This window comes from Tympanuchus pallidicinctus, unplaced genomic scaffold (assembly GCF_026119805.1).
Source record: "Tympanuchus pallidicinctus isolate F22 unplaced genomic scaffold, pur_lepc_1.0 scaffold15, whole genome shotgun sequence".
NCBI classification, from domain to species: domain Eukaryota; kingdom Metazoa; phylum Chordata; class Aves; order Galliformes; family Phasianidae; genus Tympanuchus; species Tympanuchus pallidicinctus.
The window spans coordinates 29021007-29044600 of record NW_026294669.1 but is presented as its reverse complement, the minus strand read 5'-3'; the positions used below and the strand labels follow the sequence as shown (position 1 = coordinate 29044600).

Genomic DNA, 23594 nt, shown 5'->3' with positions numbered 1-23594 from the left:
ACGTGCCAACGTCGTGAGGATGAGCTGCTGCTGCCCGGGTGCTGCCAGAACTCTGCCTGCTTGCTGGGGAGGTGCCAGTGCTTATGAATGACTTCCTCGCCTTTGCCAGTATGATCTTCCCCGGGCTGAGCTGCTTTCATTGGGTTTCTGTAGCATGGCCAGGCTCGCTTTTCTCTTCTGTGGCTGACGAAGGATGTTCAAGACAGCTCTGTCCCTGTACATCAGTGCCCTCCAAGGCCAGAATTGCCTCAGATTTCGCCCTTTGCTCAAAACAGCTCTGTGATGATTGCCTTTGGTGTTTAGGGTTACTTCTAAGGGTAAGCGCAAACGTCTCTTCTCATCCTTGAACTGTTGTTTCCTATGGCCACTGTCATCTTGAACTTTGCTAACTGGAGTAGCTGAGAGAGAAAATTAGCGTAGGATCCATTTCCTTAATATGAAATATGCTCAAATTCTTACTGAGAGCGCTCCACTGCCAGTTCTTCTTTCCCTAAGCCCTGCTGGCAAAACAATTCACAGTAATGGGTACTTCCATGTTGAGAGTTGAAGCATTCATTCACTTCATAAAATACATGCAGCTCTACCCAAGAATTACACTAATGTTGTTAACCTCCCTCAGAACTGTTACATCTTCAGCTCTTTAGACCTCTGTCCTTTCAGGTGCTTGCTATTGATGGCAATCCAATTGTTAATCTGTTTTCAGTTTTGAGAATCTGATGATATACATTGAGAGGAGACAAGACTGGGACGTCGATCACTGGCTCTGCATGTTCTTGCCTTCTTGGATGTGGCAGAGGTGGGTTGTGTCAGTAGCACGCAGGGTGGCTTGAGTATGGAAACGTGCCACCTCGTGCCATTGTGGGGGTGATGCATCTGGTCACTCTGCTTAGGCAGCTGGGGGTGCCGGGTTCATTTTGTGCTGAGAAACCGGATGTGGTCCGGTGAGAATGGGCAACGGCTTCCAAATCTACAGGTGCTGTGTTTCAGGGCGATTCTCTAATCGGAAGTGGAAAGAAGGTTTAGATTTTTGGACAAATTTCTAATGTGAATTTAAGGAAATCTCGCATTCTAATACTGGTAAAGAAACAAATAGTGAAGCAGTGGAAGCTGCTCGTGTTTGTATTCAGTAGAAGTGTCAGCAGGTACTTGTTGGCAGTGGTTCACGTTCTGCACTTGGGTGCAAGGATATCATTGACACTGTTTGATATTTAGGTGAGGAAACGAGAGAACAGTGTGAATTCGTAAAACTTGATGAAGAAACAGATCTTTAAATACTTAAAAATAAATCTTTAAATACTTTAAAATCTTTAAAAATCTTTAAATGGATGAGTAATTCACTAGTACTTAGCTGAGATATAAGCAGTTTGGGCCAAGTAAGGACCCTATAGGACTCTATAGGCTTGTCATTCTCTGTAAATTTGGTTTAACTGTTCATAAACTGTAAATAGAAAAAAGGAAAGAGTAAAGGAAAACAAAGCTTGAGGCATGTGAGCTGTAACTCTTTTTAAAATAAATAAAAGCCACCACTTTTGGTGACGATAAATGCAATAAACTAAAGGCTAATGCAGGAAAAAGCAGGACTGGGGCCCAAACGTGATTATTATGCAAGTCAGAATGTAATTCTTAATGCAGGAGGGGATGTGGGAGTGCAAAATGTGTTTGATATGGTAAAATTTTTGCTGTTCTGTAGTTTTCAGCCTAAAGTTGAAGATTTCCAAAGTTGGAGCTTTGGAATCGCTTTAATGAGAAATACTTACTTTTACATTACAAATGAAATAATGGCCTAGAAAAGAAAAAACCCAGGAAAGTATGCACAAAACACTGGGATTAGGAGTGTGAAAAACCAAACAGAAAATTGCTTTCAGGTTCACATTTCAGAGCTGAAGTGTCCTGAGTTCTCAGATGTGACAAGCAATCACCAGCTCCTCTTCAACTCTACAGGAGCTGCAGAGTGCTCAGTGTGCGTTTGAAAACGAGGCCACTGATTTAGGCTGTCGCATAGGGACTTAATGAGCTGATCTGAGACATCTACTTCAGGAAGTTTTGACTGGATTCACACGAGCCCTTCAAGTCAGAGTGTATCATTTCGTATTTCCCATGGCCAGTCAGAGACTTAAAACTGTTTTCAATTTTCTGATGCAGAGCTTGCTTATAGCCCTGGAAGGACGGTAGGTATTTTTTAAGCAGTGCTGCCTTCACAACTGGTCAACCTCTCAGAACTTATTTGCTTGTGTACGCTGAGTGTAGCAAATGTTAACAGCTCTGGGACAGGCTAGGTTGGTTTTCAATTTCAGAGAATTTAACCGAACACTTGGTGGTACAAAAGTTCTTCAGAGGATCAAGTCCCACCACCTTCTCCAGCCAGATGTATGTAATCCCTGGCAGTAATTTGCCCATCCTCTTAGCAGCATCTGGTGATGGAGGCTCTCCTGCCACCCCAAACAATCTTGCTAGTGCCTAGTGGTGGCTGCTGTTGAAGATCATCCCCTCCAATTGTTGTGATTCTCTCTGCTGACATATAATCTCAATATTCTTTCCCCTTTGTTCAGAGAGATAATATCTAGATTATTCTTTCCTAGTTTTGAAGTGTCCTTATGTCTGACAGGTAGCAAACTTTCCTTTGATGTTCTCTTTTTTGGTGCTGGAAGGTTGAGAGAGAGTTATGACAGATTTATTTTCTTAGGTACTCTTGGCTCTCTTCAGTTGACCCGCAGCTTTGTAAATGCAGTGCTTCAGAGGAGATCCAAGGAATTTGGGATTTGTTGTTACTGTCGATCTGTGAAGATTTCCTATACCTACTGTGTTTTATGGTTTCACATGGGGTCTATCATGGCTAAGCATAGGGCATTACATTTTTCTTCACTAGAGTACGAACTGGAGTACATTTTTAAGACTGTTCGTTCTGCCGATTTGTCAAAATTGTGTTCATTTTAGCTCTGTCTTCAAACTCCCTTAATGCTTTTGTCATCTGCAGAATTAGTAAGCGTGTTCTTTTCCATCCTCCAAATTATTTATGAAAGTGTTCAAGTCATCTAAGACAGATCATCCTGGAAAATAGCTTTTCAGTTTGACAGCGAACCACTGATAACACTCTCTGAGGATGGAGCATTGAGCTTCTGTGCTCTAGGTCACGTTTCCCTTTTTTACAATTATGTCTTCAAGACTGTCAAAAAAAAAAAAAAGCTAAAGGCAGAATTTGTACCATTGCTTCTTTGATTTCTTTTCAATGAGGAGAGGCATACGACACAGCCGTGGGTACTCACAGATGTTTGTCTGATCCTACGATCAACCCAATTAAGGTAGGGACAAGCACATCATATCTGATGGGCAGGCCAAGTTGAAAGGAACGGTTAGAGGGGAATTTACATCTTGCCTTTTGTTTGCTCTGAGTCCGATGGGATGCAGACAATCAGGACAACACCAGAACATGCTCTCCCGTTGGTCAGCTTGTAAGATGGGGCTTCACTGCGAAGTCCTTGGAGATACATGGAAATGCATGAAAAAGTTTGGAGGGCCAGGTTATCTGTCCGCTGTTAAAGAAAACCTCCATGCCACAAGTGGTTGCCTGCTCGCAGAGCAGCCCTCAGTAACAGAGAGGGGCAAACAGGTGGATTCCAGTCTGGAAACTGCCCATTTCTGGCAAAACTTCATGGCAGAGGGCTGAGGCGGTGGGGGGCTGTGCCACAGCATGCTCAGCTTTGCTGCCCCAGGTCCCAAATCTGCCACCCTGAGGTGTCAGAGCGGGGCTGGTGCTGGTTTTCACTGTGCTCTGGGCCCGCTGCATGCTGACCTTGACTATCCGCAGCCATAGTGGAAGGGTAAGTCCTGCAGAGCAAGCCCCACCTAGAGAGGAAAATGCCAAGCTTGGATTCAGTGCTTCCTCGGACTGTGCTTTGTTGCATAAGTGAGTAGTGAATTACAGCATGGTGATGCATTGCAGTTGGCTGGCTGCTCCTCTCCTCTCACATACCACCTGTGTTGCTCCTCAGGTCGACAAGCTCCAACGGCACAGTGCCTTTTGCTCAGCTTGGGCGCGCAGTTGGGGTACGGGGGGAAAGCGGCGCCGCTAACTGCTGAGGGTGTGGGATAACTCCACTGCTGCAGCAAGAGATGTGCCAGGAACGTTTGTCTCCACTAATGGCTAACATTATGAGTAAGTAGCATTCTTTCTAGTGATGTACTTTCCACTGGAAAGTAGCTGCTCACTGCAGCTGGAGCATACGCCCCTTCCCGCTTTTGCCCTGCTTTACAGGGCAGGCGTGTGCTCAGTGATAGCACACAGCAAGGCATGCAGGGCATTTAGCACTACATCCTTATCTCAGCTGATGTTCAGAAACCTCTGACTCGTTCATGGCAGGGAGGAGGCAGAGCTATGAACTAAAATCACCCGCATATGTCTGGAATAGAAGGAAAAGGCTGGTTTCTGACAGTTTCATCTTACATGGCATAATGGGCTCTAAGCTGGAGAATAATGCTCATCTGCTGTGGCATTTCAGCCACCTCTGTGCTGTCAGAGGGCAGATTTTCAGTTGAATGAATGTGCAGCAGAGGAACCGGCAACAATAATAAGTCTTTTGTGTTGTTTCAGTGGTACTGAGGACCTGCTCCTGATCCCCTCTCCTGCAGTTTCAGGGTGAGTTCTGTGCATCTGGTGTTGGCATCTTGTCCATCATCAGAAGCCCAGGTAAGAGCAATGAGGCGTTGCTTTAAGCATTGTAAGATTTTTCTAGTGACTCTTAATAATGCCCTGGATGTTTCTCTTGGCTCCTGTGTCCCACGTGCATTACAGTAATTTCATCACTGCAGCGTGAATTGCTCTACAACAGCGCAGAGCAGGAGCAGGATGTGGGGTGGGTAACTGGGGCTGTAACAAGGGCCCTGCGAGTTGTTGGTGCGGTTGGCAATTTTGTTCGAGCCCTTTTTATCCAATTTATCGTGAGTAAGGGGGAAAAAGGCGGCCTTGAAAGTGGAAGAGAAAGGAGCTGTGCTGGAAGGCATGTTACGGACCTGGGCGCATCGAATCGTTGTGTTGCAGGAAAGCACAAACAACACGGGAATTTTATTTACATACTCTTAGTTTCTGCTCCTCTTTTGACATAGGGGAAACAGTTGTGTTCACTAGATCTCTTCACTTTGAGTAGCTGTTTGCGTAGCATTAAGACAGATGCATTTTGGAAGCAGAGAGTTATAGGTTACAGGATTGTACTTGGTGAAGTTGTTGTTCAATGAGATTCCTATTTTGACGCTAAAATCAGAAGTTGCACAATCTTAGTGCTGTGTATGCCTGAGCTACCCATGGTATGCAGCGCTAAGTCAATCCTATGAGCAGTGAGGAGATTGTGCTCTGAGGAGATTGTGCATTTTGTCACCACCAGTAATGACAAAAGCCAGGAGGAACACTGAAACCTCAGAGGTTCCTCTGAAACCTCAGAGGAACACTGAAACCCCTCCAGGCTCTGGTTAGCACTGTATTAATATCTATGTTCTAATATCTATCTATATCTATCTATATCTATGTTTCTATCTGTGTATTAATATCTATGTTCATATAGCTATGCATGTGTTTGCATAGCTTGGAAACAAATATGGCATATGGAAGAGGTTCAACTGCTCCAGCCTTCTATTCTTAAAGAAAAGGAGCTTGTGCAGTATCAAGGCCTGACAGCAGTGGGAATCTTAACAGTGGGATATAGGGCACGTTTCCACTGCGGCTCTGTTTTGAGGGAGAATTAACATTGCAGTTGATTTTCTCTGCTTCTTTGGATTGTGAAAATGATAGACGTGCTGAGCGCTTCCAGATGTCTGCTTAGCACTGTGTGATCAATGGAAGCCTCCCGCGTGTCGGTGGAGGAGATGAGTAACATCCCTGCAGGAGCTTGGGCAGCCTGCCTCGGGGAGCACCACCCCCAGAGTGCCGCATCTCATGGTCTGCCATCCCTCCACTCTCCCTGCAGCCTGCTTTCAGTGCTTTTCTGTGAGTGTAAGGTAGAAGAAAGCTCCCCAAAATAAAATAGCTCAGTGGGCAGCCTGCTAGGGAGCAGCTACAAAATGCCACCACCCGTGGGGAGCTTCTCCAATCTCAGCTGGTGTCACAGAACGGTGGTGGCTGTGGGCGGTGTTCTCGTGTTACAGATGTGATAAACCTCTGTCAGAGTTTGACTAGCAGCTCTGACTGAGAAGGATTGCTGGTGAGATGCTGTTGGAGCTCCCACTGAGCTACCTGGTGTGTAGGAAGTTAATTTTCCTCTCTTGCAAACATGAATCAATTTCTTTAATAAGCAATAGTTTATTAAAGGGAAATAAAGTCTTTGGGGAAGAGGAACTAACTAACATGAAGTACACTTAATTTTAAAGGGCTCTAATTGCTGCACGGTCCTGTCGAAGGCAGCTACTTGTTTCTCTGAGCTGTGGAAGTTAATGACCTCGAGACCTTTTTTGTGTCTCTCTAGAGGTGACAGCATCCATATTGCATGACTTCATTGTCACTGGTTTACAGTAATATGCCTGACGAGGACTGCTTTCTATCTCCAAAGCACTGGGAAATGCTGCAGGTTCTGTCTGTGTGTCATGTATAGAGTTCCTCACGCTGACGCCATGTGACATGCATTCATTCCTGGATATGCAAACTGCTGTGGTTGTGCTTGTGCAGTTGAAGGGATTGCTTGTATTGTAGAGAAAGATGTACGCATCAGGCATGTCACTGAACGACACAGCACTCCCTTATTAATAGTTTCAGTTTTTAATACCGCTTTGACAGCTTGCTGGAAAGCAGTTGTAAACATCCCCACAAATACCAATACATGAAAATCCCCTCTAAGCAAGGGTGGAAAGCTACTTTCTTTTTGTCTCTGTGCCGATTCCTTGCAGCAACCTTGGCCACGAGCAATGCCATAGAGTCTATGTAGGAGAGAAAATTAGCGTTCTCACAGCCTTGTATTGTCCCTGTTATTTCTAAGGTGGATTTAATACATTTAAAATTTGAAAGTACACTTGGCTTGTGTCAGCTCCTTGCTCTGCCTGAATGGCTCTCATGGTTGCTGCCTCACTAATCTCCACTGTGAAATCAATTTTACCAGCATTTCTTATCTGCTTGCTGTGGTCTGTTTGGTACATGCAGCTAGAAAAGTAGTAATGCTAAATAGTAAGATAATACTTCTGCCCCAGTATAAAGGGACTTTCTGTTTTTTGGTAACTTGGAGCTCTGTTACGACCTGGTTTTAACGAGCCTCTTTGTGTTAATTGGTATTTTTGCCTTTATGTCTATAGCAGGAGGACTGAGCCAGGGGCCTCCAGGGGCTGGAGACAAAATCTTGGAGCTGGAAGCTGCATTGTACTGTGTGGATCCAGACGCCCACTTCAGCAATGCCCCATCTCTGCTTTGTGGTGATGGCAGTGCTCATATACAGCCCGTGCTGCTATATTAAGGCAAGCAGCATGCCAGCAGGCTGCCCATGTCTTAACCTGATCTTGGCGTTTTCTTTTTGCAGCAGATATCCCCAAGAAAGTAGTCTTCTCCTTCACCTTTTTTGGGAGTGTATGAACTATTCTAGGAGCAATATGGTCTGTGTAGCTGTCTGGATGCCTGCTTATCGCTGTGAGACAAGTGCCTGGAAGCAATCCTCTGGGGAAAAACCTGCTCGTTTCCACTATTTACACTTTATTGTGGCAGTATCTGAGAGCCGCGGTTACGGTTCGCAGTCACATCGTGCAGGGAACAGATTATGAGCAAGCCTGGCATGAAAGAGGATGGTTCCTTGGGGATGGGCTAAAGTTTGGTATTATTCTCAAGTTTTCTAGAAAAATACATTAGTTTCTGAATGAGTGGCAGAGCTGGTGATATATATGGCCCGCGTGAGTAATACAACTTCTTTCATCGTTTTACTTCAGGCTCCGAGTCGCAGAAGGCTGAGTGCTGGGAAGGGAAGCTGGCAAGCCAAGCTCCGACAGCATTACTGCCTCCAGGTGGTACATTTCAGAGGCAAACACTAGCGTTTATCCTCTACACTGGGAGAATACTGAGGTACTAAAAAAACCCATCCAAACAGGTTTGAAAAGATCTAAGTCATCTGCGGGGAGTCAAGGATTCGTCATGTATCAGGAGATACAGTAGGTGTTTAAGCATTTGTGCGGTATGGGGTGAGGAAGGTAGTGAACGCCTATGAAAACTCATTATTTTCTGTCTTGTTTTGTTTCCTCTTTAATGAGGAGCAGCTCCTTACAAGTTATTGCAGATTTCCTGCAAAATCTCTTTCTAATTTGCTTGGTTTTCTTACTAGTCCAGAGCATGCTGAGAAGTGGTGTAATCCACAGCAAGACCCATTAATTTCAAGGAACGATTCAGCTTTGGTAAAGCTGATTAGCTGAGAGTGTTAGGTGATAGTTTTTGCAACATAAGAATTGTCAAGCTATTAACAATTTTTACATGGATTTTTCCGTTCTTCATGGTTTTGAAAAGTATTTTAATTGCTGATGGATGCCGGGAGCACCTCCTTTTCTCCTCTAAAAAACAGCAACAAAAACCCAACCAATCAAAAAAACCAGAAAGCTTAGTTAAGTGGCTGCGAGGATTAACATAGGCTAGTGGAGTCCCGGTGAAAAACCACTTGAGGATGCATATCAAAGTTGTAATAGTAATAAACTGTGGACAGAAAACAAGCAAGAAGCTTGGAATGCAGCAGCAGGCACAACAGTGAAGCAGGGTAGTGAAGGAACAATAGCAATAATACAATTTCTGTATTAAATCTGTTAAGAAGCTATAATATACATGAAATATAGCACCCTTCTCCTCGCCTGGTAGTATTCACATAGCACACAAAGCTGAACACACCAATTGCATTGCATAAAGAGGATTACTATGTAAAAGAACTTTCTAGCAGTCAGGAAAGGAAGGACCGCTTCTCACGAAGGGTGTGACTGAGCTATTGAAATGAGAACAATAACAGCACTCGGTGCTGATGACCATGGAAGTTTGATGTCTGCAGGTTCTTGCCAGGCTCACCATTTGCTTTGTTAAGAGCTGGAAGGAAGCAAAGTTGCTGCAACTTGATGGAATGCATTGGGTGGAGAAGAGGAAACTCCGTTTTCCTGTCAAGTAATTATTTCAGCTAATGCTTTTTTTGCAGTGCATTGCCAGCTACAAAGTTGAGTGTAAATACTGCGTGGGGAAGATGGCAGAGCTTATTTAGTAATTTATAATTTTAAAAACTAAAATAGGAGTGAAATAGAAGTTGTACGAAGACAAAGAAAGAGGACACTGAGCATGGCGCTGTTGTGCGGTGATTAAGATTTATAGAGCCAAAATGTTCTTTCACATTGCTCCAGTAGGGATGCATCAGGGCAATTTTGTCACGCTCTCTGTTATAAGAAGTAAATCGGGTAAGTTCCAAGCAGAGTTTTTTTGGTTTATCCCTATAGCTTTATTCCTTAGTACATGTAGAAGCACTTTCCCAGATTTCTTTTCTTTTTTGTTTTTGCTAGGATATGCCAGGAAACAACCTAGGAAATAATAAGATTGGAGCAGGAGAAAGTTGCTTCTAACCTCAGGACAGTGTGACAGCAGTGACCTGTGAAACCACAGGTCTGTGCTATGAGAAGGAATAGTAAAAAGCATGGGTAAGGAAGGGAAAGCCAGGTGGCACGTGCTGCTTCTCAGCAGCTGCGTGAGAATGGAGCAACTCCTGCTGAAGGCCAAACATGAAGGAGCGTCTCAGCCAACATGATTGCTCGTATCTTAATATAGCAGAACTCTTGGCAAAACAAGGGGATGAGGACCAGGAACGGCAGGGAGGAAAGCCGGGTTTGCTTTCCAAACCCATTTGGAGCGCAGAGAAATTCTGCTGGTTCTTCAAGGCCCCTTCCTTCCAGCTCCCACCCTTCCTGCAGATGGCTTCTCTCGTACGTGCCTCCCCCCACCCACAGCCCACTCTTCCGTTTCTCATCTGTATTTTCCTACTCGTTTTCTCCTGACATGCACTTCTACCATTCTTAGTTCCTCTCTGTGTTTTTAACTGAGTGGGTGGGTACCTTACTGTTAAGACATACTGGGAGCAGATTAAGAAAATCCGATGGGTTTATAGGATTCTGTAAATTCTTTTCCTTTTTTGTGAAAGAATTTAAAATAATTCCAAAAATCTGTAAAAATTTTGCTTTATTTGGAACTAGATGTCATATATATACATTACATTTATGTCATATGAAATGTTTTAGAGTGCATAGCATGGTCTTGTTTGAGGTCACTGCTGACCCTAACGCACAAATGCACGCATTGTGTATCGTAGGCTTGACTTTTGTTTGTAGAGGGATGCAGCAGCTTGCAGAGGATGTAATCGTTCTTCCTAAGAACTTGCATCGAGACATGCAAACAGAAAATCTCTTCTCAAATTTATGTAGGACTTGTTTACACAGGTCTCAAACAGCATGTCACCTCATATTGTCTTCAGTCATAAGCTGCTCGCTGACTTTCAATCTTCACCACTCATCAACAGAAGAATGTTAAACATGGTAAGAAAACGAGGGTTATTTAGAAGTCACAAATTGCTTATAGCTTTCCCTGTGATATTGTGGAAATGACAATTGACTCTGCAAATATAGACAGTTTGTGTACGTTCATAATGGGTTGGCTGCTAGCCACATATTTCCACCGTTCCCTTTTCTGCGTCTCTCTTGGTGCTTTGTCGAGCTGTAATGACTCAGGGATGAGGCAGCTGGTTAATGCAGCTCACGCTGTCACATCTCACAGGGCTCATTTGCCTGCAGGCATGTCAGAAGGAACAAGTAATGTAAGGGTATGTATAATCATGGTTGGTACTGCACTGAGGAGATGCCAAAGCTCACTCAAAATGAGTAGCATAGAACACAGGAAGCTGAGGAGCAAGACACATGCGCTTGTAGTGAGCATTGCATTTCTGTAGGCAGACTGTTCCCTGTACTTGGCCTAAAAAAGGCGTGCGTACACAGTCTGCAGCATTGGCATTCTTTGCATTCTTACCTCACGTTTGTTGCACATTTTCGTTATTTAGCACCGCTGATGCCACCTGACCTCTATGCAACAGATGAGCTGACCAGAAAGGCAGCAGGTCCTGATCTTCCAAGACATTCAGAACCCCCACGTGCACAGCCCTAAGAAACCTGTGCTGAGGCGTCGGACCAGGCCATCTGCAGAGATTCCCATCCACCTCCGTTGTTCTGTTGTTCCGGCTTATGTTCTGCAGCTCGCTCTGCTTTGCAGGTTGGTCCTTCTTTGTGTACAGGAACTACTACAGGATGATGTATGGTTTGCATTCTAGAGGGTGTGAAATGCAAGCACAACATCAAGGCTCTCAGCTGGCACAAGCCTGAATGTACAGCGGCACACTGTCCAGGCAAGGCAGATCCAGGTATCCCTGCTGCTGCTGCAGCACACCTGGGCTGGGCTTAGCTGTTTAGCATTTCAGAGCACTAAATGCACAAGCTTCTCATCATGACTGTTGACTGCAGGTAGGTGGCCTTAGTCTTCATTCTTAATTCTGCAATAGGCTCCATCAATTTTTTGAGAGCTTTGCACCAGCAGGCGGCAGACTGTGTTGTAAGGGAGGTAAGGGAGACAGCTTCAAAAACAAAACACACATTAAATAAAGGAGTCTCAGAACCTGTGGTGATGATCTAGTACAATTATCTTATGAACTATCCTAAGGAACTGTGTCTTTATGCTGCACAAGGTTTTTGCCTAAAGAAGGGAGAACAATGGGAATTATTTCTGAATCAGGCTGACTTTGAGCTGTATACTGGAGTGGTGTTCAGTGGAAGTCTCCTCTTTCTGCCTATTTGTTCGAAAGAAGGGAAGTAAAAGGTGAAACACTAGAGAAATATATATGTTGGGAACCACGGAATGATAATAATTAGAAAAAAGTCCTCCAGAGAGAAATAATGACTCATAGTTTATGTTCTCTCGAGCGTTGCTATGGAAAAAGAGGTTAGTGCCAATGGTCATAAAACAATATTAATCTCTGATGTGAAAGAAAAAAAATAATAACAGCCTCTAGCTTAAACCCAAGCAGATTTGGTCTGCATTACAGCAGCAAGCTCCATTAAAGAGGATAATAATGTAAGAAAAATTAAAGATGACATTGATTAGCAGCCTTCAACACAGACATAGATACAGTTAGAGAGAATGCTCACATGAAGTTTGAGCGCAGGACTGGAGGAGTAAAGGGAGGGAAGCAAGATGCATGGAACGACCAGATGCAGGCCAGAGCCTCCTTGTGCTCACAAATGGGCCCATCTAAGGGCTGGGGCTGGCTCTAGGGAAGTTCACAAAACAGAACCTTGGCAATGGGCAGCTACAAGTGGCTATTGGCCTATTTTTACCATTTATTTGGGAAAGTGAGGGTGGTGAGTCAGGCAAGAGGATGCCTACATGCTGATGCAGCACCCTAGGCTGCTCTGGCAGCTGCACAGACTAAACTTCCCTTGCCTGGGCAAAGCCCAAACCGGGCCAAAGCAGCTCTGAGCTTAAAGGGATCAGGTGCTAATGCCCTCTTTGCAGTAGCAGCCCTGCTTAACGTCTTCCTTGTGCCTCTGAGAGCCAGCACTCTTAAGTCATTCAAGTCAAAAGCAGACAAAGTATCAGCAGCACAGGATTCAAGTGAGAAGAAAGAACATTGAGATGGGAATCGGATGGGTAAGAAAGGGTTGGCAAGAGATTGATAACAAATTGCAAAGAGATGGAAAATACATGGGAAGAAAGGAGATGGTGTAGAGAGGGCATGAGATGAGAATGTAAGGAGTGGGGGAGGGGATATATGAGATAGGGATCAGAATAGAATGGGAAGACAGTGGAAATAAGTGGAGAATATGTGGATGAGAAGAGATGGGGTTCAGAAGATGAAGAGAAGACCCTGGAAAGAAGCGGAGAATATGTGGATGATATGAGATGAGGTGAAATGGGGTTTAGAAGAGGTAGAGAAAACCCTGGAAAGAAGTGGAGAATATATGGATGAGATGAGACAAAATGAGATGGAGTTCAGAACAGGTAGGGAAGACCCCGGAAAGAAGCGGAGAGTATGTGGATGAGATGAAATGGGGTTCAGAACAGCTGGAGAAGACCCTGGAGAGAAGCTGAGATAATGTGGATGAGATTGAGACGAGACGAGATGATTGAGATGAGACGAGGTGGAGACAAGACAGAGAAGACCCTGGAATAAAGTGGAGATAATGATGTGGATGAGGTTGAGATGAGACAAGATTGAGAACAGGCAGAGAAGAACTTGGAATAAAAAGTGGAGATAATGTAGATGATGTTGAGATGAGACGAGATTGAGAACAGGTAGAGAAGACCCTGGAAAGAAGTGGAGAACATGTGCATGGGATGAGATGAGATGAGATCAGATGAGATGGGGTTCAGAATAAGTAGAGAAGACCCTGGAAAGAAGCGGAGAATATATGCATGGGATGAGATGAGATCAGATGAGAAGTGCAGAATGTGTGGATGAGATGAAATGAGGTGGGGTTCAGAACAGGTAAAGAAGACCGTGGAAAGAAGCGGAGAGTATGTGGATGAGATGAGACGAAATGAAATGGGATTTAGAACAGGTAGAGAAAACCCTGGAAAGAAGAGGAGAAAATGTGGATGAGATGCAATGAGATGGGGTTCAGAACAAGTAGAGAAGGGCCTGGATAGATGCAGAAAATATGTGGATGAGATAAGATGAACTGGGATTCAGAATAGGTGGAGAAGACCCTGGAAAGAAGTGGAGAATATGTGCATGAGATGAGATGGGGTTCAGAACAGGTAGAGAAGATCCTGGAAAGAAGCGGAGAATACGTGGATAAGATTGAGATAAAAGTGAGGTGAGATGGGATTCAGAACAGGTAGAGATGAGCCTGTAAAGAAGCGGAGAATATGTGCATGAGATGAGATGAACTGGAATTCAGAATACGTAGAGAAGAGCCTGGAATGAAGTGGAGATAATGTGGATGACATGAGATGAGACGGAATTCAGAATAGGTAGAGAAGATCCTGGAAAGAAGTGGAGATTTTGTGGATGAGATGGGGTTCAGAACAGGAAGAGAAGAGCCTGGAAAGAAGCGGAGTGTATGTGGATGAGATGAGATGAGATGAGATGCGGTTCACAGCAGGTAGAGAAGATCCTGGAAAGCAGTGGAGAATATGTGGATGAGATTGAGGCACGGTGAGATAGAAATGGGCTTCAGAACAGGTAGAGAAGAGCCTGAAAATATTTGGAGAATGTGTGGATGAGATGGGGTTCAGAAAAGGTAGAGAAGAGTCTGGATAGAAGCGGAGAATATGTGCATGAGGTGGGATGAGATGGGGTTCAGAACAGGTAGGGAAGACCCTGGAAAGAAGTGTGGAATACGTGGATGAGATTGAGATGAGTTTGAGGATTAGATGAGATGCGATTGAGCTGGGATGAGATTGAGACAAGGTGAAATTGAGATAAGATGGGGATCAGAACAGGTAGAGAACACCCTGGATAGAAATGGAGAATATGTGGATGAGATGGGGTGCAGAACAAGTTGAGAAGACCCTGGAAAGAAGCGGAGAACATATAGATGAGATAAGATGAACTGGGATTCAGAATAGGTGGAGAAGACCTTGGAAAGAAGCGGAGAATATGTGGATGAGATGAGATGGGGTTCTGAACAGGTAGAGAAGACCCAGGAAAGAAGTGGAGAATATGTGGATGATATGAGATCAGATGAAATGGGATTTAGAACAGGTAGAGAAGAGCCTGGAAAGAAGTGGAGATTATGTTGATGAGATGGGATGAGATGGGGTTCAGAACAGGTAGAGAAGACCCTGGAAAGAAGTGGAGAATATGTGCATGAGATGAGATCAGATGAGATGGGGTTCAGAACAGTTAGAGACAAGCCTGGAAAGAAGTGGAGAATATGTGGATGAGATGAGATGGACTGGGATTCGGAATAGGTAAAGAAGACCCTGGAATGAAGTGAAGATAATGTGCATGAGATGGGATGAGGTGAGATGGGGTTCAGAACATGTAGAGAAAGAACCCAGAAATATTTGGAAAATATGTGCATGAGATGGGATGAGATGGGGTTCAGAACAGGAAGAGAAGAGCCTGGAAAGAAGTGGAGAATAGGTGGATGAGATTGAGATAAGATCAGATGTGATGGGGTTCAGGACAGGTAGAGAAGACCCTGGAAAGAAGCAGAGGTTATGTGGATCAGACTGATGTGAGATTGAGACGAGACAAGATTGAGACGAGATGGAGTTCAGAACAAGCAGAGAAGACTATGGAAAGAAGTGGGGAATATGTGGAGGTGATGGAATGAGATGAGATGGGGTTCAGAACAGGTAGAGGATACCCTGGAAACAAGTGAAGAATATGTGGGTGAGATGAGTTGAGATGGAGTTCAGAACAGGTAGGGAAGACTCTGGAAAGAAGCAGAGAATATGTGGATGAGGTTGGAACGGGATGAGGTTGAGACAGAACAGGCAGAGAAGACCCTGGAAAGAAGCAGAGATGATGTGGATGAGGTGGGATTGAGATTGCGATGGGGTTCAGAACAGGTAGAGAAGACCCTGGAAAGAAGCGGAGAATATGTGGATGAGGTGAGATGATACGAGATGGATAGGTGTTTACCTCAGACTCATTCCAACAGTTGACTCTGGTCATCATGCTGCAATCAGTTCTTTTCTAAAGCAAGGTTTGCTCCACTTGCAGCAGGTAAATCTTTGATTGACATATACTTGGATCATAACAACTGATATGACATAACTGGAACTTAATAATGTAAGAGACATCATTTCAGTATAATTACAATCAGACTTTTGAATGGTTACATGCATCTTTCATATTGTTATCTATGAATATGCAATTATTTCAAGTTCCCACACACACACATCCTTTTTCAATATAGATAAGCGCTGCTGGATGGATCTTGCTGGGATATCTCTAAGAATGGTAAATATTTTGCTTAGTTTCAGGACGTAAGTCTTCAGCCGTGACAGTGACTCTCACACCTAAATTCTTCTTGTTCCCATACAGCACATGAACTAACTTGAACTGTTAGCCATTTGTTTTCATTTTGTTGAGCCCATTCTCTTTTTAAATAGGTAGAATATAACCCCATTTTTAGTCAGACTCAGCACAACGATTCGGTGTATGGTATACACAGAAGCATTGAGTCTTCTTCAGACGAAAGCTGCAGCACAGTTTGTGGCAGGATCTTAAGTGAAATTAACTAGATGCCATCAAGATCAAAATTATCTTTCAACTTCATTTGCGTTCTCCCAAATCACCTTTCAAATTTCAGTGGGTAAATTGTTTCCTTTACCTTCTACAATGAAGCGCTAGTCTTCCTGTTGAGTTATGGCAAGTGCATCTGCAATTAACAGGTGCTCTTTAATGTTAGTTCTTTCCTGCTGAAGTTATACCTTAGATAAGCACCACTGATTGGTTCCCACTGCTGATAGCCAAGTCTGCAGGGGTGTTGCAATGCATGATGCACTTGTTGCATCTGACACCCCATTTTTATTCTTTGTTCTCCATCTCTTCATGATTGCCACTACTGCCATTAAAGTCCTGGCCCCATTCATTTCCTGAATATATTTCATTTCTGTGCTTATCAGTGGTTGAAAGGGTTAAGCATCTATTAGAATTAGAATTCAGTCCCACATACCCAGTATGCCCAATATTGGCACGGGACTGTGACCATCCAGTTAATGTGACCAGATGAGCATAAGCTATTAAAAATATTTACCTGAAGAAAATGCCTGTTCGAAACACTGACACTGATGATACTGCAGGGATCCCTGGGAATGGAGCAGTGTGAGAATGTGAGGGACAGCAACATGTGAGGCACAGCAACACAATTGGCATTTGTAAGCATTTGGAAAACAAAACAAAAAATAAACCAGAGCTTATCATTTCCAGAAGAACCGAGGTTGGCAAACGCATAACTGGATGAGAAAAGTAAACAAAAAAAAAGTTCCTGGTCCCAAACAAACCACAGCTGCAAGGTAGGTCAATTCCAGATAGTTTATTTTGTACCTTTCCTCCTGGTCATCTTGAGCCTTCCAGGTAAATTTGTTAAGAGGCTTCTGGTGGGTGAAAGGGACAGGACCGGTGTGTAGCAAATCAGTCCACATCAGTTGTCCCAGGGAAAAATCATCCCAACAAGCAGCTCTTTGAGTAAGGGACCACGAGGCACGGTGGTTGCAGGCGGTGAAAAATAGGCCTGGTCCCCTAACTCAGATTCCTTCTCAATCAACAGGATCTGTTCTCCCTGCTAGCTGCACTTTCCAAACACAGTCTGTCTCTGATTACCTAGGGGTGTGACCAAAATCTTTCAGCTAGCTCAGTAACAGAATAGGGGACCTTCTTGATACTAACATCAGAGTACCCACCTTCACTCTCCTTGTATGCATGCCCCTTTAGTATCAGAGGGTAGTGAAGGGTCACCAGCTTTTTGGGCTCTCACATTCTCCAGATTTTCTCTTCAATAAAAGTCACTATCTGGGAAACTAGTATTTATCTCCCTCTCTTTTAACGACCATTCTCTGTGGGCTTGCTGAAGGAGGGCTTGTTGAAATTTTCCTCTTTTACAGTCCCATAAGATCTCCTACTTGATCCAGCACATATGTAACCAATTCCTGCAAGGACTGAATAATTTGGGTTTCTCTGTGTACTGATCTTTGTGGTTCTCTATGGCGGCACTAAGAGCAGCTCCTAGAACTACACAAATGAGTGATTTTTCCCTTGCTCTCCTCCATACAAATCTGCTTCTGGAGCGATGTTCTATGAGCTGCAAATCCCTCTAAGATGGGCCAATTATTCTGTGCCCACTCCAACTGCATGGAGGGAGGGTTTGACACTGTGCTTTTTAAAGAGGTCGAGGAGCCGATTACTGCCTTTTTTTTTGTTTGTTTGTCCCCTCCATTTGTTAGTGATCATGTCTCAAAATGTGGAGCTATCTGCTCCAGGGGGAACACTCCCTGCAGCCCCTAAGGGTACTCAGGTACTCTTTCCTACTGATAAGATAGTTGCTACTACCACGCAGACACAGTTGGGCTAACCTCGAGACATAGTCTAATAGCTCAGGTGAGTACACAATAAGTACTCTTTAGTCTCCCTATTGCTGTGTTACGACTCTTAAAACCACTTCTTCACTGACAGTTACAAGAAGGCAAAACAGTTCCTTTAAAGCAAGCAGTTCTAACACAGGTGCTGTGATTAAATCCTACTTCAATACTCCTACTAATTCTTTTCCCTCTTCTGTCCATTTTAATGCATTCAGTTCTCCCTCTGATAGTTACAATCTCTTTGTTTTTTTTTTACGCATGCACTTCTACTCATCACCTACAGTATCCAGTTAGACCTAGAAACTTTGACAACTCCCTCTTCTACAGCAAAGAAAGCTGTACAGTTCTTTCAGAGCTCTCCATTTCCCCTCAGAAATTACATGCCCAACATATCTGACTTATTTTTCCACATACCGCAGTTTATGTTTAAACACTCCTAGCCCTTCCTCCCCAAGAAATTCAGGAGGTTATTTCATAGAATCATAGAATGAATCCTAGAATAGCTTGGGTTGAAAAGGACCGCAGTGATCATCTAGTTTCAACCCCCCCTGTTTTGTACAGGGTCACCAACCACCAGACCATGATGCCCAGAGCCACATCCAGCCTGGCCTTGAATGTGGATGGGGCATCCACAACATCCTTAGGCAACCAGTTCCAGCCTATCATGCACATTCTGCAACACCTTTATCCCCTCTTCAACTTGAAACTTCTCCAAATTTTTTCTCCAGCACTCATCCAAGTAAACTAGGTGATTTTGTGAATCCTTGAGGTACAACAATCCACCTATATTATTGTTTTCATTCCTTTTCCATGTCCTCCCTTTCAAAGGGGAAAAGACCTCAACTGTGGTTGAAAGAAAATAAATCATCTTTTAAGTCTGTTATGCTGAACTGTTCTTGTCTGTGCGCAATCCAACTCATTAAGTAGAGGGGTTAGGAAGCATGGTGCATCACTTGACAACTGTTTCATTAATTTTCCTTAGATCTTTTACCAGCTGATAAGTGCCATCTGCCTTCTGTACCAGCAAAAGGCAAGTGGTAAAGAGTGACATACAGAGTTCCACAAAACCATTCTTAACTCATGTTTGTATTACAGACTTCAGACCCATTATCCTTTCTGAAGGTATGGGATGTTGTCGATGTTCTGCAGCTTCACTCCCTCCTTGGATGGTGATTTCTAAGTGAGTAACTGTGAGTCCACCCCTGTTTCTTTTCCCTGTCCACACCTTTGCATTTGTTTTTCATCATCAGCTGTTAACAAATTCATTGATACCTTGAAAACTAGCAAAACAGATATAAACTGCAATCCTAGTTTAACTATCAAATCTCTCCCCAGTGAATTGGTCCCTGCTTTTTGGCTCGTATAACAATCACCCTTTGACTGTTTTATCTTCCCATTTTAATTCAGTAGCCTCAGTAAGTGAAAGTATCATTCCTGATCCCTCTACCACAGTTATTCTCAAGGTGTTCCCATTTACATTCAGTCCTAGTATTTTATAAGTTAAATATGATCGACAATTGATTTAATTGTTTTGCTAAACCAATAGGATCTTTCATTAGTGATTTCAATTTCCTTTTAAAGTTTCTCACATCTCCACTGCTAAGTAGGAAGTTTACTTATCCAGCAACTCTGGTAACATTGCATCTTACCTAAGAACATACTCACACGAGTTAGTGGAGTTAATAGCGTCAGATTTAACAAAGCAAGAATTTATAATACCTCCTTTGCACTGTTTCAGTTCTTTCTCAAGCTGGCAGAACTTGTTCTTTTCAGCATCAGCACTAGTCACAGAACTCCGCTCAGGTGGACTGCTAAGGGGCTGATGCGAGCCCATGTCTTCCAGTCTGTCAACTGTCTCTAGCCTCACTCCTGTAGTTAGACAACTTGACTAGAGGCCAGGATATTAAAGGGGAATGCCATTTGGTAGAGGAAAGCGACTGAGTTTAGTGCTAGGGAAAGGTACAGAGACTAAACAGCTTAAAAGATCCCAGTTGGGGTTTCTCTGTTCTTCCTTACCTACAGAATTTTTTGTAGCCATGATTAACTGCTGTACTCCCTAAATCCAATAAGCGACGTATGTGGACTCATCCTCCAAAGCAAAAAAAAAAAAAAAAAAAAAAAAAAAAAACAATAATAAAAAAAGCAGTTGTACTGTTTATGTGCACGTTTGAAACCTGACAAATACGATCCTCGTCAGACTTGTACTTCAGCCAAAATACTCATTCCCCTGCAATTGGTTATTCAGGCCTTACAAGACCAACACAACATCTAATCATTTCCCATTTATCGTCATTGCCGGTTCTCTAATTTCCCTTCCAATTTTTCGTTATATTTCATAAAGGGCTTATAGCAGTCACTGCCCGGGGGCCCTCTCTCTGTCCCCCACCTTGGAACTCTTATTCCCCATTTCCCTCAGCAACCTACAGCCATGCTACTACAGGAACTGCTCTTCTGCAGGGTCGTGCACAGCAATTCTCAGCTCTATGAAATGAGGTGTACCATCAACCAATCCTTCCTGTGAGACATTCACATACAGCATAAGAGTCCCAGACCTCAACCTCCAAGTCAATACTTAATCACATGTCTTGTTCTTACCCTGGTCTGTGCACAGCAGACACTGCAATGCCTGCTATGTTTCCCTAACCCCCAATTGTTCACATACCTTGCCTTTCAAAACTGTCTTTGGGTTCAGAGCTGGTTTCACAATGAACTACCACTGCCAACCTGCAGGGCCACAGAAATAAGAGCGGGGTATGGTAGAGGTGCAGGCTCGCAGCAGGTGACTTTGTTTCCTGGATTTCAGCACCGACTTGTGAGAGACACACTGTACAATCAATGAATGTGTAGATGTTACAGTTATGAGGTATACCAGAGAGCTTGGCTATATAGTTATTACAGCCAAGCAGAGAAAATAGGACGCTTACCCATATCCTGGGCTCACTTGTGAAACTCCAGTGGAGTGGATCTCCACAAGACATCCTTCCCCACTGCTAGTCAGCTTTTAAATGGGTCTAGTAGAGATGGAGCCAGGCTGTAAATTGTTTCTTGCATTCAGTGCAAACTTCTGGAAAAACAAGTAGTTATTAGTCGTAAGTGCTCCTGTGTCTGGAAGTCAAGCTCTCTTGCCCTAATTAAAGAAATCACTGGATTCCGAGACTCACTGGGAGGCAGAGGCCCCTTGTTTTAATCCTTAGCAGTACCACACGTCTACATGTTTCTAAGAGACTGCTGCTTTTTAGATGTACCTCAAATTCTGTAATGTCACCAGACAACATCCATTGCTGCCTTCTTACAGAGAATAGATGCCCTTCCTGCATGAGGCAGTAGATTGTCAAGATAAAAAGTGATAGAAGTAAGGCTTAGTTACGTTTTGACATGAACAAAGAGAAGTTATATGTGTGTATTTTTTCTCTTCTTCACTGTAAATTTTTAAGACCCTTGTTTGGCTTGAGTGAAATCTTAGGTGAGGGCCTTGATGTTATTTTTAAGATAGTGAATGATTGTAGGTAACTGTTGTTCAACATTTGGGTAACTTAAATTTGTATTTCAGTATCTCTGTCCAGGAATGTTTGAACTGCATTGTGATGAATTAACAAATGCTTTGGCAAAGCGAGCAGATAATATTAGTGAAAAAATTATTGCCAAAATGCTCAAGGATCGTCAATGTAAGTGTGAGGAAACTCAAACTGAAAACGTTTTTTGAAATATGTTTAGTTTTGCTTCCACTGCTGAACTTCATAAAACTTAAAGCATATGATAATTTATTTTTTGCTGTTACAAATGTATGTGATTTGTCTAAGGATGACTAAAACAAAACAAGCTTGCCAAACTGCTTATTTGTTTTTCAGGCTATGTGATGAATTTGAGAGAATATCAGAAAAAGCCCTTAGTACTCCATCTAGTACACAGGAGCTAATGGAACTTAAGGTACTCTCTTCTTTTTAATGAGACCAAGCAAAAACAGCTATGAATACTATTATTCTGTCCTGGAGTAGTAGCATATGCAAGTTAAGCAGTTAATGGGTGTGATTCTGACCCTCTTGTAGTCACTGACGTTGTATCTGTGTTACAGAATTTAAAAGGACAGGTCATCTTTAGCCATGAGGCTAAAAGGCATAGCCTGGCTCTTTTAGAAACATCTAAACTCTTCCTCACTGAATCATCATTCTTGCAACTGAACTGCCTACCTAGAATAGTCTTTTGTCTCTGCAATCTGTGATATTGTTGGAAAGCGAGCGTGTTGACATGGACCAAAACTCTGTAAGGCAGTGCTCTCTGAAGTGAGGTGTGTGCAGATCAGAGGCTGCCTGTGATCCATTGTAGTGCATATTAGAACTTTCGTATTTATTTATCTAAACAATTGAGGAAGAAATTAAGCTTTACCAATATCTAATATATAGATTGACACTGGTCCCCTTTGCCTGGTCCGCATGTCAGAAGGTCTTGTACCATCTACGTATGCATCCTGAGGAAGACTGGATATTCCACAATGTGAAGGGTCACAGTAGCACCCTCGTTCATTCATTTTCAGCGTATTGTAATTAATGCATTGCAGTTTGTGTGCTTACAGTGGCACACAAATCTGCAAAAGAGTGGGTTTACAGATTGTATTGTTCAGTTTTAACTAACCTAACTCCCGCCAAATGGGCAAGTGGCTTAAAAAGATTACCACAGAGAAACTGCTTCTTGAGCATAATGCTAATACTGTGGGAGCAAAAGAAATGAACAAGAATTGATTGAACAAGAATGACAGAGCTGACGCTTCTGGTACAAGTTCTTTGTCAGCCATGTCATCAGATAAAAATAATGATGACTTAATCAAAGTTGACAAGAAGTTGGCAAAAAAGCTGCTGACTTGACTGGAATTAAAAAGAAGATGCTCAGAAAAGAACAGAAACTCGTGACATTCATTCACTGCATCAATCACAGGCATCCTGTGAGGTATTTAATGCCTTTTTGAGGTACTTCATGCCTGATATACCTCAGGCTTCATTAGTAAAGCTAATAGTCCTTAGGGTGTTCAGCCCCTTGATTTGGAAAACGGTGATGGAGAGAGATGAATTCCTTATAATTCAATGGAAAACTGTAAGTGCACTCATTCATGTTTTGAAATTTCTTGAGTCTTTAGCACTGGACAAGATTCATACTAATGAAGCCCTCACCAAGCTACTTTGAATAATCTACCAGCAATCCTGGCTAATGTGGGAGGTCCTGTTTGACTGGAGATTAGTAATGTAATTCCAGTCTACATGAAAGGCAGGAAGAAAGATCTAGGGAATTATACATCTGTCAGTCTGAACTATGTTGCAGGGGAAACTGCAGAGCAGATCATCTTGCTTGCTATCACATGGCATATATGAAACAACCAAATGATCTGAGGCAGCCAGCTTGGATTTATGAACTGTAGGCCCTATCTGACTAACTTGATCTCCTTTTTTGGCAAGATGAACTGCTGAGTAGGTGAGAGAAAATCTATGGATATTGTTTATCTTTTTTTAGTAAAGCATTTGACACCATCTCCCATAGTGTTCTCCCAGAGAAACTGGCA

General features: G+C 43.1%; 1 long non-coding RNA gene across 1 annotated transcript; it reads left to right on the top strand.

Moving 5' to 3' along the window:
* Positions 1–21717, top strand: LOC128077109 (uncharacterized). The gene is made up of 6 exons (XR_008204829.1): positions 1–317; positions 704–796; positions 4589–4684; positions 7888–10500; positions 11019–11227; positions 21597–21717. It is a non-coding gene; the product is annotated as an uncharacterized LOC128077109 (long non-coding RNA).
* Positions 21718–23594: the final 1877 nt, after the last annotated feature.